We start from the raw sequence: 16375 nt of genomic DNA, 5'->3' as shown, positions 1-16375 counted from the left end.
AAGGAAGAGGGGGAGGCCTTCCCCTGAGCTATTTTCACTCTGAGATTTCTTCTTCCAGGGGACACAGGTCGCGCCGGTATTTCCCAGAGCCCTTCTCTTCCTCCAGCACAGGACCCCAGGGCTGATTTGAGGGGAGATTCTAGGAGCAGAGCGGGGCATCCCCTGGACACACTCAAAGCCGGTCCCCGGCCCACCGCAAGCCCGCTGCTCGGCCATCACCCCTGAACCGGCAGTAAAACCAGCGGGACTGCGCCCCAATCCCCGTGCCTGTTGGGAAATTCTACCCGCCCAACAGTTCACGGCCCAGGAGAAAGGCGGGCTGTGATGCAGTGTGAGCGCCCGCAACCCTGCTTGGGAGAGAGGAAGCCCCTGCCCCCGGAAGTGCCTGGCAGGTTGTTATCTGACCCGTCCGGAAGGTGGGACGTCCTGGAGGAGCCCAGAGCACCCTCCCTCCTGGCCACACTCAGCACCCGGCCTTGAGTGTCACTGAGAAGCCCCCAGAGAAGGGCCCGCCCACCGGGAGGGACCTTGCCCCGCGTGGATACCGAAGCCCAGGCAGCTGGGGGACAGCACAGCCTGTGCTTTACGTGGAACAGGTGAGCTGGTCAGGCCCTCGTCCCTGGGAGCTGCCCCAAGCCCTGGGCTGGGGACACCTCCACCAGGCCGGTGCCGGGAACCCCGCTGTGTAGATAGGCAGGTTCACACAGGGCCGCCCCACCCAGCAGGGTCACTCGAGCATGCGTGGGCCGCGGTGCAGTACACGCACGGACACACCCACCGCACCCCAGCCTCACGGGTGTAGGTGCACGCCTCACATACCACGCGTGCCCCACACCAGAGTCACCAGGCACACTCGTCCCTGTGCACGCTGCATCCGTGTGCTCACGAGCGCACCCAGGGCCCGGCCCTTGGTTAGAGGAGCCGGATCCGGGAGCCCCCGGCTCCTCTGCGGTGTCAGCGCTGGAGCCCCTCGCCCCGCCTTCCCCACTGCCAACAGCTGCCCCGCTGGTCTTCCTTCCTCTGTCCTGCGGGCCTGGGGCTCAGAGCTGACAGGAAACCCGGGGAGGAGGACGGACAGGAGGAAGACAGATAAGAGGGTCACAGCTGCTGAGACAGAAGCGGGTCCCGTGCAGACGGAGCGGCAGATGCTGCCTCTGGGCCAGAGTCCCTGGGGTGCAGCAGTGGGGGAGGGGGCAGGTGGGGGAGGAGGACGGAGAGGGATGGAGGGGGGAGCTGGAAGGGGCAGAACCCGGGGGGAGGAGGGGCCACGAGGGCAGGGGGTCCTGAGAGGGGAGCCAGGAAGGGCACCTGTGGCGGCTTGTGTCTGGGACCCAGGGGACGTCACTCGGGTCACAGCCCAGGGCAGGAGCGCTCCCGGAACGTCTGCTTCCCTCCTCCAAAGATCACCCTAAAGGACACTCTAGCACCTGCCCAGAACAGGCCAGCGTCCTGACCACCCACCAGGCCCGGACCCCTGCCCAGGGCGCATCGCTGAACCTGGGACGCCCGCAGGCTTGACCCCCACCAGGCCCTCCCAGCACCCACCCGGGACCTGCAGGGCCCTCGAAGCGTCCTCCAGCACAGCGCCCAGAAGGTCTTTCCCAAATGCTTGCTTACTTTTTAAAGACTTTACCTTTTCGAGCAGTCTTAGGTTCACAGCAAAATCGAGGGGCAGGTACGGCGAGTGCCCATAGCCCCTCCTCCACACGTGCGGGCTCCCCCTTGTCAAGCTCCCACCAGACAGTGCGTTTGGTGCAGTCAGTGAACGGGCACTGGCGCGCCATCGTCACCCAGGGGCCAGGGCAGGTCAGGCTCACTCTGGGCGCTGCACCTGCTGCGAGCGTGGGCGGATGCGGAAGGACGCGTACCCTTCAGTGTCTCCTCTTTCCTCTCTCTCTCCCTTTTCTTTTTAAAATTTTACTTACCTGCTTCAAACTCCAGCCAGGCCCCCTCTAGCTGCCAGGAGAACCCCCAGGCCCTTCAGGACCACGCCCGGGACTGTACCAGCCCCGTGTCTCCACTCGCCTTGAAGAGCTGATCATCTAATTTCTGTCTCAAATCGGGATGCTTTCGAGAGTGAACAGAAGGACCGGCTGCCACGAGTAGCACTTCCGGAGCCACAGACAGAAGTCAGGACTGCTTCAGCAGGCCCGTCACGCACACCTGACAGGTACACCCTCACGCGCCCACGCGCCTGCAGCTCTGGCCCTGAACTCGTGCTGTCTGCAGGTACCTGGTGCCTCCCATGTGCCCAGAGCACAGGCCTCAGGTGAGAGGAGGACTCCGTCCCCAATCACCAAGACCAAGGCCTCGCCTGCCCCCAACTGCCACGCCCCTCCCGCTGGCCGGCCGGGAGCTCGGCTCAGGGCCGCCGCAGAGGTGGCAGTGGAGGGAGCCCGGGTTCTGCCAGAGGCGTTCCCACCAGCCCCGTAGGTCCTCACACGCCTCCCACCCCTCCTGGGCCTGCTGAGGACAGCGGGTCCTTTGTCATAAGTGTCTACTGGATTGTTCATCCTATTTCCCAGGCAAAATAACGTCACCATCGGAGGGACGACCGTCCTGCGCAGAGGTGGGCTGTGGGGTCTCGCCTGTCAGAGCCTGAGGGCGCTGAGTCGCTCGGCCAGCCCTCCTCAGGTGGGGAAGCCACCAGAACATGACAGGCGAACCGGGAGCCTGGGCCTGCCGGGGTCGCACCGTCCGGCACGGAGGGATACCTCAGGGCCAGATCGGGGGTCCGGCTGCAGCCCGCGTGCCCCAGGCCACGCGGCTCTCCTGAAGCAGCCCAGCACCCCTCCTGGGATGCCAGAGGAGACCCAGCCCGCGAGGCCGAGCCTCCAAGGGCTCCAGCTCAGAACGGGCCTGAGGGCCTGCGTGACCCTCGCCGCCAGGCGGAGGGCGGCGAGCCTGTCACTGCCACGCCTTGTCCCACGTGCCTTTGCCCCCGCCGAGGACGGCGTCCTGCCCGCACCCCAGGCGCAGCCTGTGTCACTCCTTCGCGCCCCTGGCCTCGCGCACCAGCTGTGGGCGCCCCTACCCCATGGGGTCCTCGCTGCACCCGGCAGCACGGCCCCTGGCTTTTGAGTTCACCGTTGCCGGGTGTCTGCTGCGCACAGAGCCACACAGCACAGCGCGGTCTCGCGGGGGACGTGGAGACCGGCCTCTGGCCCAGAACCGTGAAGGCGGCATGATGGGGATGAGGCTTGGCCCCCGGGGCTCCCCCCCGCACCTGCCCCCGGGGCCTCCTGTCACTCTGCCGCCTAAATGCCTGTTCCATCCACCGTGCGATGCCCGCAGGGGCCTGCATTTTAAAGAGCTAGTAATGAGGCTTTCCTTCTGAGCGGGCAGATTGCCATCGCTATCGGGGGAGGGCACGGTTAAAGGGGCAGCTCCCTCCGCAGAGTCGCAACCCACGGGCAGGCCCCCGGTCTGCGCCTTAACCTGTAAGGGCCCCCCAGGCCCGCTATCCACAGCGGGGCGTGGTCGGGACCACGGTGTATATCGGGTCACGGACCCACTTCCCCGACCCCAGCCCCATCTGCGACCGGACCTCGGGGGCTGAGGTGCCCACAGCTCACTTTGGGGTCGTTTCTCATGTCAATTGGGGCGGCCTCCTGACTGGCTGGTCGGTCTCACCTTTGGTCGACTTGCTAATCTACCGAGAGAATTATTTTTAAACACAGACCTGGTTGTGCTTCCTCTGCTGTCGTTCCTTCAGTGACTCCCCAGGCTGACACAAAACAGAAAGGTCCCCAAACCTGGCATCTGAGGCCCTGAGGGATGGCTCTCTCCTGGGTCCCGGCCGGTGTCCCCCACGTCCCCCCGCTGCCCTGACAGACTCCATATCCTCAGGGCCCTGGCCGTGCACGGAGCTCCCTGGAGGCGCCCCTGGAGGACTGACCGGGACCCCAGCTGGTCAAAGCAGAGACCGGCATCCCGGGTGGGAGTGGGACTGAGCGGGGAGTGAGGGTGAGGGCGGCTGTGTGGACGGAGGACAGTGCAGGAAGGGACGGTAACAGAGCAGGACGAGGAGGGAGGAGCTGAAAGGATGGGCGTCCTCCCTGAGGACAGCAAACCCTGACCTCCAAGGGAGGCCTATGTCCTGGTCCAGGCGTCCCTCCTGGAAGCCGTGTCTGGGCCGCTCTGGGGCCGTGCTGGCCACTGACCAGGCGGAAGGCCCATGAAGCAAGGTGCATACTCAGGAAAGAACTAGAGAGCAACTTGGGCGTCACTGGGTCAGGACCCACGCTGAGAGGGAGACAGAGTAACTGCTCCGAGGTCGCGGACGTGGCCGTCTTGGGCGTCACTGGGTCAGGACCCATGCTGAGAGGGAGACAGAGTAACTGCTCCAAGGTCGCGGACGCGGCCCTGACCTGGCACTGGGCAGAGGTGGGGCCTCAGCCGGGGAGGGACCAGGTGGGGTTTCAGGGGGTGGAAGAAGGGGACGGAGTGAGAAGACTGGATGAAGGGACCGTACGATGGGGCGGAGAGGACCCTGAGGTCCACAGGAGAGGAAAGGCAAGGGGCCCCACCCTGAACACCGTGCTCCCGGGAGGAGGTGCGTCGGTTACCCGCTGCCACGCACTCTGCTCCAGGCTGTGGGTCTGCGCGTCAGCTGGGCCCCTGCTCCATCATCCTCCTCTGCCTGAACCAGGGTTGCGGGGAGGCAGCTGTTCTGGGGGGAATTGTGTCCCGCGTCCCGTGCCCCGCCCCCCGGCAAAGGACACGTCGAAGTCCTAACCCCCGCGCCTGCGAACCTGACCTTGTGGGAAGTAGGGTCTTTGCGGACGATCCCTGGGGCGGCCCTGATCCCCTACGACTGGGTCCTTAAGAGAAGAGCAGACACACAGGAAGGAGGTTCTACGTGAGGACACAGACACAGAGCGAAAAGACCAGAGCCCGAGGGATGCCCAGGGCCTCCAGAAGCTGGAGCGGGCGGGAAGGACTCTCCGCAGAGGGGAGGGCACGGCCTCCAGCGCTGCGAGGAGATACATTTCTGCTGTCTTAAGCCACCTCGCCCCAGCCCCCGTTCGTGGCACTTTTTCTGGCTGCGCTTCCTCTTCTCGTGGCAGGAGAGGTCGTGGAAACTCGGGGTTCTGAAGCTGTGGCCTGGAGCCGGGACCCGGCTGCTCCCACCCACAGGCCCCTGGGCAAAGCCGTCCTGCCCACATAGAGCGTGGGTGCAGACGGCGAAAGGTGGGGCAAGCACGGCACCAGCCACTGCTCGGGGCGCTGCTCGTGTCCGGCTGTGTGGCCACAACAGAGGCCGTTCGAACCTCCTACATCCCTATGGACACACACGCATACACACTTACACACACACAGGCACACACACGCACGCACATGCTCCAGTTACACAGAAAAGAAACAGTTCCACAGCATCATGGGTTTCCAGGACCCCTGCCTTCTCCACGTAGAGGACTCTCTCCAGGGCCACCTGCGTGGGCCCAGGGCAGCCCCTCATCTTCTCTTTCTTATTTTGATGCCTTTGGCCCCACAGCTTTCGCCGCCTTCCCTCCTGATCCTCCCCCTAAACTCGGAGCGGAACCCACCCTCCTGCCGCCCAGAGCCCCCTAAGTGTCGTTACCACACTTGTCCTGCTTCGCTGCAATCTCTCTGTAACGTGGGTCTTCCCAGAGGCCACGGGCTGGGCCACTGCATTTTGTGCTCCCAGCACTTCACACATAATAGGACCCAAAGAATATTTAGTCAGTGAAATACTGGATAAATGAAATAAAGAATGAATAAATGGATGAATAAACGGATTAAATATAAATTGAGACCATGTGATAAAGAGTAAAAGAAAGCTTTGTAAGATAAGGAATTTTAGAAAATAGATTATTTAAAATAGATCTAGGAATGGGTGTTTGGAAAGGGGAAAGTTTTGCAGAACGAGAATAGATAAATGGGTTCCAAGAGGAAGCCGTCATCCCGTGAGGACTGAGGACGACGGCGGATGTGGTCCCGCAGCCCTCGGGCTCGGTCTGTGGATGGTCAGGTGTGGAGGGGACATGACGGAGGCCTGGGGACAGTCGCCAGGTGCACGAGGAATAGAAGGATCCCGGGCTTTGGTGGCTGACCGCCCGGAGCCATCGTTGGACACTCACGTGGTCGCAGGCGAGGCCTTCCCCCCCGCACCCAGTCCTGGGCTCCGACTTGCAACACAGGCCTGTGAACACCCTCCAGAGTGGTCATAAAATCACTGCAACAACAGCTGAGCGCACTGAGCCACGCCTGTCTCAGGAGAGATGCCCTTGCCTCGCCTCCCCCCAGCTGAGCCCTGGGAACTCAGGGCACGGGCTCAGCGCACGATATCCAGTCCTCACGCTGCCTGAACGACTGGGTGACAATCACACCTTCCATCCCCGCTTCCCGGCGCCGGCCCCGGAAACGCAATGTTGGACGGGGTGGACCTTATGGCCGCTCCTTGCAGCGTATGCTTTTGTGACTCCATCCGACACTCCGGCCACAGGGCAGAGTCTATAATATGATTTTGTCAGACATTCCTGAAAGGTTGATGGGAATTTCAACCAAGTCGCTACTGCAATTTAAGACTGAAAGGGTGAAGACCGACAACAGGGAGGGAGGAAGCCAGGGACGGACCCTGAAACCCGCAGACTCTTATTTGGTTTCAACTTTCCTTCTAGCATGCCACTGCGCTCTCTCGACCACAGCTGCGACGACTTTGAAAACTGCAAGAACTTAAGAAATCTATACCCTTCCCTTTGCGTGCAGACCCAGCCATAATAATTCTCAACATTTTCCACTTTCACATGCAAAAGCCAACTTCCAATTATTTTGAACTTATAATTCATGCTATTGCTAACAGTGCTGTAATTACCTATTGGCACATTCAATTTCCTTGAACACCAATAAAGCTCTAGGTACCTTTATCTTTAATAAGTGGGAAACAATTCCTGTGTTGTTCTCACTATTTTGTGAAGCAATTGTGCAAAAATTCGGGGGTCATTTGACATTTGACCACTTTAAACCCTAACTGTGGATGCGGGGCTGTGACATGTTTAAGAAGAAAGAGGAGAGAAAGCAGAGGAGGATCGGGTTGCGGCCCTGAGCCGTACGGCTGTTCACTGGCTTCTGACCCAGAGTCTCTAGGCTCTACTTTCCTCATCCATAAAACAGAAGAAGTCTTTGTGGGCCAGTGGTGGGCAGGACACGTGATTGTGCTTTGTAAATTGCCCAGCTGTAGGAAGCAACTGGCTATCCCGACAAAATTCTGGTGGATAGAAAGTCACCTCGTGGGCTTCCCTGGTGGCGCAGTGGTTGGGAGTCCGCCTGCCGATGCAGGGGACACAGGTTCGTGCCCCGGTCCGGGAAGATCCCACATGCCGCAGAGCGGCTGGGCCTGTGAGCCATAGCCGCTGAGCCTGCGCGTCCGGAGCCTGTGCTCCGCAATGGGAGAGGCCACAACAGTGAGAGGCCTGCATACCACAGAAAAAAAAAAAAAAAGAAAGCCACCTCATTTCTAAGCTCTGCTACTCGGTGAATTCTGAACCAGGTGTACCTCCCTCTACAAGCTCTCCCTGGCTGACCTCACCACTCTCACCTCCACATACCCCCAGAAGACAACCCGCTCAGCAGCTGGGGTCCCGCCCCCCGCCCCGAACTCGAGACACACTGCCAGGCTCAACTGTCAAGTCACTTGAATGCCCCACAGACACCCAAAGACCAACAGTCCCAAACATAAGTCCCTGTATTTTTTACCCTTGTTTAAGCTGCTGGTACCAGCACTGACTCATTCAAACCAGAAGCCAAAGGGTCCACGACAGCACCTCCCTTTATCACCCCACCTTCACCAACCCAGTCAGCTTGAAGGCTGTGTCCTGGTAGTTCACGCCCAAATGCTTGCTAAGTGCACGCCCTCTCCAGGCCAGCATCCAAGGCTGGGTCTTCATCATCTTCTGCCGGAACTGCTGGTTTCCATGATTCCAGTCTATTCCTACGTAAAGCCAGCTTTCCCACTGAAACTAGAGAGAGCGTCCGGAAAAACCAAACCCGACCTTCACCTGTCTGCCCGCACAGGTCCCTCTGCCTGGGAGTCCACGCACATGGCTCCAACCTCGCTCGGGGTCTTCTGTGCTGGGTGCCTCCGTGCACATGTCTCTCTTTGCACCTACGTTTGACTGGAAGCAGCTCGCGCTTCCAAAACTGCGCTGTCGGTTGTCCACTGATATTCGTATGACCCTCCCATCTTCCCAGACTCCCTTACAAACCGGGATCCAATGAGAGGCGTGCAAATGAAATTTGGGAGACAGAAAAGGAGAAGCAGTATCTTCTCTAGCAGCCATGGTGGACAGACATATATCAGAGCGTCAGCTGACAGAGGTCGGATTTTTCTAGTGGCTTCCACGCACCCACCCGGGGCCCTAGGTCACCAGGTATTGGTGGTGGCTTCCCTGCGAGTCCCGCAGCCTCGTCGTCTCCTAAAAGTCTTCCATTAATTCACACACGTCCAGGTGTCCTGAGAGCTTCCGGTGGCCTTCCTGGCCTCACTCCCAAGAACTCCCCACAGGTCTGTAAATACCGAATCCCCCTGTGTGTCAGCCTTTCCTGCCTGAGGCCCCAGAGGGGGTTCTGTTCTCCTGACGTCCAGTCCTAGGTGTGTTCCCGCCACTCCTGCTTGTGCGGACAGAGCCCCGACCTGAGGAGGACCCAGAGGATCTCCTCAAACTGAACAGAATTGCCCACGTTCACGCACCTCCCCAGAGCTTTCCGGAAACAGGCAGGTGCTCTGCCACGTCTATGATTCTAGGCATGAGGATGACGAGGGGTTGAACGTAGTGAAACCGAGAGGCACAGCCCCGTGGGATCATCACCGACCCCTCACCTTTGTTAGGATCAGAGCGCTTCGGGGGGCATTCAGTCGTCTCAGCTCCCCGAGGGGCATGTTCCTCCTGCATCACCAAGAAGGCGTGGAGTCAGGACCTGTCATGGACCTCGTGCAGGGACACGGCCTGGAGGGGTCACCAGCAGATCTGGCCCACAGCCAGCGCTCAGCAACGTCAGCACGCAGTGTTAGTATCGGCCCCAGGACCTGGAAATGTCCCGTTTCCTCCACTACCAGCTGTGGAAACGTGCCCATCATGCAAGAGGGACACACATGCTTAATCAACATACACAGAAAACGTCCCTCCATTGATACAGAAATCGTACTAAGACAAAAATATATATTTTTAATCGTTGATTGCCAATGTTAATAAATGAGTATGGAAACAAATTTTCCCCAATGTTCTCTTAGATACTTCTGGGAGATCTATGGGGTTTTGTTTGTTTGTTTGTTTTTTGCGGTACGCGGGCCTCTCACTGTTGCGGCCTCTTCGGTTGCAGAACACAGGCTCCGGACGCACAGGCTCAGCGGCCACGGCTCACAGGCCCAGCAGCTCCGCAGCATGTGGGATCTTCCCGGACTGGGGCACGAACCCGTGTCCCCTGCATCGGCGGGCAGATTCTCAACCACTGCGCCACCAGGGAAGCCTGAGGATGGTTGTTTTTTACCTGCCTTCTTTTTATGTTCCTGGAATAGTCGTGTTCCAATGAAGGTGTACTGGTTAGGTGACCGGAAAGTGAAAATTAAAGTCTGAAGAAGCAGCACACGAGCATTGCTTTTCCGGTGCAGCTGTCCTGCAGCCTCACCCTTACTCTGATTTGTCCATAAGTTCGTAAGCCTTTCCCTCCGAGGGAGCAAGGGTTTGACCCCTAAGAAATGCAGCCGAGGCGCAGATGTCTGCAGCGTCAAGCAGGCCCAGGAGAGGCCCTCGCCACAGAGAGAAGGGTGTTCAGCAAGCTTAGGGAGGCTGGCCCGTGGGAAGGGAAGACGGATGGAAGCCCAGGCCCTCTCAGGAGATGGAAGACCAGGCTCCAGGCCTGCAGCGGGGTGAGGGCGTGAGCTCCCTGCTCTGAGCCATCACCACCACCTGCCTCTGGTCCTCCTCTCCTGGTTGCAACCTCCCTGCCCCAGTCTGGCAGCTGGAATCCTCCAGACACACCCAGAAATGGTGTTTGACCAAACGTCTGGCCCTCCCACGGCCCAGTCACGTTGACTGACACCAACCAGTGGCCCTCAGAGGCAGGGACTTCAACCCGCGGAGGCGTTTCAAGCAGGCCCCGCCCGGCACGACTGGCTGCACCCTGCGGGCCGAGCACGGTCTGGAGGTTAAAATGAATGGAGCTGCAGCGGGTCCCCAGGAGCAGGGGGCAGCCCCTCGCCCCAAAGCCCCTGAAGATGAGCTGGCGCAGGAAGAGAGCAGTGGGGCCCAAGGGTCCCCAAAGTTTCTATAATTCTGACATCAGTCAGGTGGTCACCGCCCCCGTTCATGGGAAGCCTCCCTTCATCACCCCGAACGGCGTTCGCCTATTTCCATCTGATCACGGAATCTCATACTAGAGCAGGCATGCCCCTCCCAGAATCCCTAAGGGACCAGAAGGACTGAGACGCCAAGAATTTGCTCAGGGATCCGACCCTTTTTGTGTTTGGCGCAAGAGAACCCTCAGCAGCACAGAGGCTGCTCCCACCCGAGCGCCCGGTGGGGCTGAGGGGGGCACAGCAGACTCACCGCGTGGAGGATGTGTCCCCTCCCACCTCCATGCCCTTCCAGCCTCCTGCTGTCTCTTGGGGGGCTGGGACACCCAGGCCCTTGCAGTCAGGTCGGGCTGTGGCGTTCTCACCAGCAGCCCTAGAGCAGAAATGGCTCCTAGCCTGAGCGCTGGGGCTGCACCTTCTCCACGGACATCGCTCTTCTCTGCTCCCTGACTCAAGGCCACAGGTGCCCTGCAGCCCAGATACAGCCGGGGTCCCTGCACCACCACCTGCAGGAGGCCCGGCATCAGACTGTGACATGGGGGCCAATATATGCTTTTCACTGAGCCTCTGGGACCTTGGCATTAATCGCTCTAAACCACATGTCAAATAGAACGATGTCAGATCAAGTCACCCCACTGTTCAAAACAGGCTCCCATCCCACTCAGGTAAAAACCAAAGTCCTAAATGTCCTGGGAGACCCTGTGACCACCCCCATCCTTCTTCCAGCCTCGTCTTTCACCCTTTCTCCGCAGGCTTCCCACGTCCCCCTCACACGTACCAAGCATGTTCCTGCCTCAGGACATTTGCACCTGCTGTGAACCCTTTCTCCAGGTGTCCATCTGCGTGACTTACTCATCTGCCTGTTCTAGGGACTTATTCAAACGTCATCTTCTATTAAAGTCACTGTAAACATACTCCCCATCCCCGTCCCCGAGGAGTCTCTGCCTTAATCTATATCAACATCCAATGTGGTGTGCAGTTTACTGGTTCTACCTTGTGTCTTCCTCCAGTGGAAGGTGGGCTCCATGAGGGCAGTGACTTGTGTGTGTTTGTGTGTGTGTGTGTTTTGTTCACTCCTATCCTCTTAGTGCCTAGAACCATCTCTGTGACCTGACAGGGCCTCAATAAACACCTGCTGAATGAATGAGCTGGAATACATGAACCGATATTACAAACAGAGGAGACAGGCAGGAAATGGGAAGAAAAAATTCAGGAAACCCTTATTATAAAAGGATAGTGCTTGAGCTAAACTCGAAACTGAGGGCCCGGCGACGGCTCCATGGAGCAGGGGACTCCAGGCCCTGCTTGCAGAAGAGCCTGCTTCCACCCAGCCCGGGGACTCGGGAACTTTCCCAAAGTCCAGTATCATGCCCGTGGGGAAGGGCAACAGGACACACACAAGCAAAGGCAGGCAGGTGGGTAACACTGTGCCTGCCACACCAGTGCCAGGCTGGGATTCTGGTCCTGCCAGTAATTTGCTCGGCGCTTACCCCAGGTCCGGGCAGGCAGTGGGTGGATTCAGAGGATAGCTGACGCACAGAGCAGCTGCGGGGGGCAGGCGGGCCCCCGGCAAGAGACCTGCTCCCAGCTGACACCGGTGGGTGAAAGGGGCCACCTCCAAACTAGCCAGGGATTCAGCGGGGAGACGGGCGGGACTCCAGCAGAGGTCTGGCGGCACAAGCGGTCAGGTGGAGGTCTAGGCCGAGCACCTCCGGCTGAGCTGGGTCAGCTACTGGAGGAGCGAGACAGACAGACGGCCAAGGTCTCTAGTCTGCGGGGGGCAGGGGGGAGGTCTTTGAGGTTCCTTCCAAGCCTGCCGACCCCTAGCCCCCCTCCTTCCTCTCGCCACCTGGCTCTGGGCGAGGGGAGGATGAGAATCCTGGATAAATACATGGCCTGAGCTCTGCAATACGGTTATTCACAACCTTGAAAATCAAATAAAAAGTTGCAGCTTCCCCTGACGGGGGAAACCACTTCATCACTGTGGGCACAGTCCCAGAGGCACGGGTGGCCCCAGGGGCAGCCCTGGAGATGCAGGACCGCCCAGGGCCCAGAGCTCTGCTGCCCCTGGCCACGACCCCCCACCCCGCCCCGCAGAGAAATGAAAGGCCTCTCTCCACTCCACTGGGTATGGAATTGGCTTCTTTGTGTTATTTGTTTCTTTTCCTACCAGAAGGAGTTCAAAAGTTGAGAGCTGATTAGTATTCCAGGCGCCAGAACTGCTGCAAGCCAGCTCCAGGGCGGGCGATAGAAGCCTGGGCTCACCGCCCACCCGCCCCGCTGGAGACCCCGCTCCCGGGCCGGGGAGCTTTCCGGCCGCCCCTCCCCTCCTGCCTCAGTAATCATCCTTCCCACCCCTGCCCGTCCCCCTGGTGATGAGAACAGCCGTGCAGGCAGTGGTGGGGCCCAAGGGAATCCCCCAGGAGCCTCACTGGCTGCCTCTGCAGGCAGGAGTGGGCACAGTATTTGCGTACACTTGTGTAAGTTATGCAGCAAATACACCTCTCTTTAACATTGCAACCTAATGAAATCACTCAGACAGCACATTAAAAACACGACTTACTCTGGGGAGAGTCGGACCCTTTCCGCGTTAAATCATTTGAATGATCATTTGAATATATTTGCACAAGTGTCGAGTTAAAATGGCCCTCGCCCGGGTTTTCAGAGTTAATGGGGGATGGGGGGACGTGTCCACAGTCTGCCCCAGGCTGCCCAGGGTTCCTGGAACCTCGGGGGCCACAGGCGCCCCCAGCAGGACGTCGGGCGCTCCCGGGCACGAGGAAATGAGCTCAGAGTCCCCATAAACCGAATTCATTTCACGGGGCCTCGGGTGGCAGTAAATCTGCGCCTCTGCAGAGACGTAAGGGTGTGGAGAAGAGTTAACACAAGCAGAGCCGCTGCGGGGAATCCTGGTGGAAAAGGGTGTCAGGGAGCGGAGCCAGAACCCCTCAGGAGCAGGGCTGCGCTCAGAGCGCCTCGGAGACCCGGGAGCTCAGCCCACCGCCAGGGCTGAGGCCTCTGGCCTGGCCGCCCTGTAGAGCAGCCCGGAGCACAGCCCCCCCCCCCCCCCCCCCCGGAGGACGTAGAGGCAGCCTCGCTGCGGCTGAACGCGTCCCAAGGTCCCGCCACTCAGGCCCATCCTCCTCCCGCAGAGCCGACATGAGAAGGTTCTCCGGGGCAGCCAGCTGAGGCAGGTCCTGGGGGGAGGGCCCAGGGCCAAGGGCCCTAGAACCCTCGTCACACTTTCTAGTTTACAAAGTGCATCTTCCACAGACACAATTGTTTTCACTTGCTTTTCACGAGAACCTTCAAATACCAGAGAGAGAAGCTAGTCCATGACGTATGTGACCTGCACGGGGTACTCAGCTGATGGGGGCAGCACGACCGAGTCCCAGGCTGCCCCTCTCTCTTCCTTGCCCGGCACATCCCCAGCCCAGCATCCGCTCTGGGAGCAGCCCCCTGGCTGGAAGCCCTTCCCCCAGGGTACCTTGTCCACAGCCGGAGCTGTGTGGTTGGGCCCCATCGGCTCCTGAGAATTATTCCTTCCCTCAGAGTATGATGGCAAGCTGGCCCCAAGGGCAATGCCCCTCAGACCACCCGGGCCCTCAGAAGAGCCGGCTTTTGTCCTTTAATCGCATGACTCCCGAATCCCTACAGCCCCAGAATGGATAAAAGCCCAGCAAGTCAAACCTGTGTCCACGCTGAGATAGTGTATGTTCCTTGACCTCCCCCGCCCTGGGCCTGGAGGACCAGATCTCTGCCCTAGCTGATTCCCACAGAGCAGATGTCTGTGCCTTTCTAGAACCATCACTCTGATGAACTCTCTGCAGATCCACTGACTTATCTGGAAGCAGAACCCTCGCCATCTGGACCTCAGCATCCTATAGCCCTCCATCTGCACACCCCAGTCCGGCCCACTCATTTCACTCAAGTCAGCAGAGCTTTATGGACCCGCACGGCATACAAGCCACCGTTAGGATCTGTGCTGGGCTCAGGCCAGGAGACCAGCGGTGTGGGCTCTTGATCAGCCTGTCCGGGCCGGTGGGATTCTCGCTTGCTGGGTTTACTGCCAGGATGGGCAGACGTTTCCCAGCCACTCTAGCCACAGTGAGTATTTCCTTTGGCAAGATGTTCTCACCACGGCTGCGTCAGACAGGCAGCCTCGTTTTCAGGAAGAACAAGAATCACCTGTCAAGCGTGATCCCATCTCACCCTTTTTTAACTCAAAGTGCCAACATGTTTTGGGTTAAAATGACTCATTCTCCTTTTCGAGCAAAAGATCTAGGTGTGGGGAGGTGAGGTCAGAGGCTGCCTGGATCGCTTCGTCCCTGAGTTTCACACATGGCCGCTGCCCCAGAAATGCATATTTCATGCCATGGGACCCTGCCCGTCCTTGACAGTCCAGGCCAGGTGCCCCTGTGGTACCCACTGGCGGAGGTACCGCTTTCCAGGGCCACGGGGGCTCAGCCCCAATCCAAGAACACAGGCTGTCAAAGGGAGCCCACAGTTCATTCCCAGTTAAGTGGGTATTTTTTACCACATGGAAACGCAGATTTTCTGCCCATATTAACTGCTCCGTAGTCACTACAGGACAAAGAATTGACAGCACTTTTTGCAAGAGAGCTCATACTAGGTATCGTATCAAAGAAATAGCACTGTTGCAAATAAAATGATACATAACTAATTTATACTGTTGGGATGGAGGTCAGTTTCCTCCATGTGAGCTGAGTTGGGATTCCGCGTGAGTTAGTTCTTTGGATGAGGTCTTCCCCAAACCCAAGCTGTTTATTGCTCTCCCAGATTTCGTGTTGCTCACATAGTTAACACGGTCCAGTGCTGGCAGAATCGCCATCTGATGGCGGGGAGGTCCTGTCCAGGCCGAGCGCCGTGATAAGCTCTGTGCTTGACCTTGTGACCCCCAGCCCAACCTCCCAGTGGCTGACCAGCGTTCAAGGTGACCCCGTGTCCCAGGACCCACCCCCGGCCTTGCCCTGCCCCTCCCACCACTGCTAGCTGTGGGGTATGTGGTTTCGTGGAGGAATTATTAGAAACCACTGATTTTAAATTGTTTTAGAAAAACCCGAAAATAGGGAAGACTTCTCCGGTCCGTCTCAGCTCCTACAAAGTATGAAGTGTGCACAGCAAGCTTCTTTTCACATCAAGCACTCTTTAGATTACATTCTCACTCCCAGCATTCAGTACTTGGTGATGAAAAAGGTACTTCCGATTATGGAATAAAGGAAGTCAAACAAAATCAAGTCTCCCGCTTCCTCAACCCCACGTTGCACTGATCCCCAGATGCTACATGCTACCCATGGAATGTGTGTTCCACGCAGCCCGAGTGTCCCCTGCCCACTGCAACCGGCCGACCGGCTGGCCCTCCTTTACCTTCCACCGCCCTTTACCTGGAGAAGTAACCCGCTGCTCGCTGCCAAAGCTGCTTCCCTGCTTCACTGCTGGACACCGCCCTGGCCGACAGCAGGCTTAGACACCTGGCCACCCCTCCGCTCCCCGCTGGCCTCTAGCTCCCTCCCGGCTCCTCCAACACAGCACACCCACCAACGTGTCACCCTGTCCCCTCTGTGCCTTTAAAATCCTAGTCTAACCTCGGGAGGCCCGTCAGGGTCCTGCCCATGCCTCTTGCTCTGAGCTACCACCCAGGGGCCACGTTTCTCTAGACCACCGACTAAGTCCTTCCACTTGTTCTGGCATCATAAGCGAACGTACCCGGTTTAGTGGGAAAGCAATGAATTTTGGAGTCTAGCTCACCTGCATTCAAACCCCAGCCTGTCAGGCCGACACAGCTGGCCTGTCGGCCACAGGAAGCAGGACTCCCTCTTGGTCACAAGTCCATACTCAGCTGACGGCGCAGTTATCCATCTTTCACTCTGCCTCTCACGGTTCTAGGCACTTTCCAGGAATTTTCTATCCAGTGTGCAGAGCGGCCATCGTAGCAGTAGCCAAACACCCTGCCTTTGTTTCATTCTGTTTTTGCACTTTTCCAGCTCATCACCTGTGCCCGTGATCGAGTCCTTCCCCCGCCCCAGCCCACCTCCTGGA

The 16375-nt window shown here is 58.8% G+C and overlaps 1 long non-coding RNA gene across 1 annotated transcript in view; it reads right to left on the bottom strand.

Annotated features, from left to right (window-relative positions):
* LOC137205511 (uncharacterized) overlaps window positions 1-11934 on the bottom strand; it is a 58399-nt gene extending 46465 nt beyond the window's left edge. Inside the window, exon 1 of the long non-coding RNA XR_010934200.1 lies at window positions 11806-11934. This is a non-coding gene — a long non-coding RNA (uncharacterized lncRNA). The remainder of the gene's footprint in view (window positions 1-11805) is intronic.
* Between the last annotated feature and the right edge of the window lie 4441 nt (window positions 11935-16375).

This window comes from Pseudorca crassidens, chromosome 14 (genome assembly GCF_039906515.1).
Source record: "Pseudorca crassidens isolate mPseCra1 chromosome 14, mPseCra1.hap1, whole genome shotgun sequence".
In the NCBI taxonomy this organism is placed as follows: Eukaryota; Metazoa; Chordata; class Mammalia; order Artiodactyla; family Delphinidae; genus Pseudorca; species Pseudorca crassidens.
The sequence above is the reverse complement of the archived record's forward strand: the minus strand, read 5'-3'. Positions and strand labels throughout refer to the sequence as shown.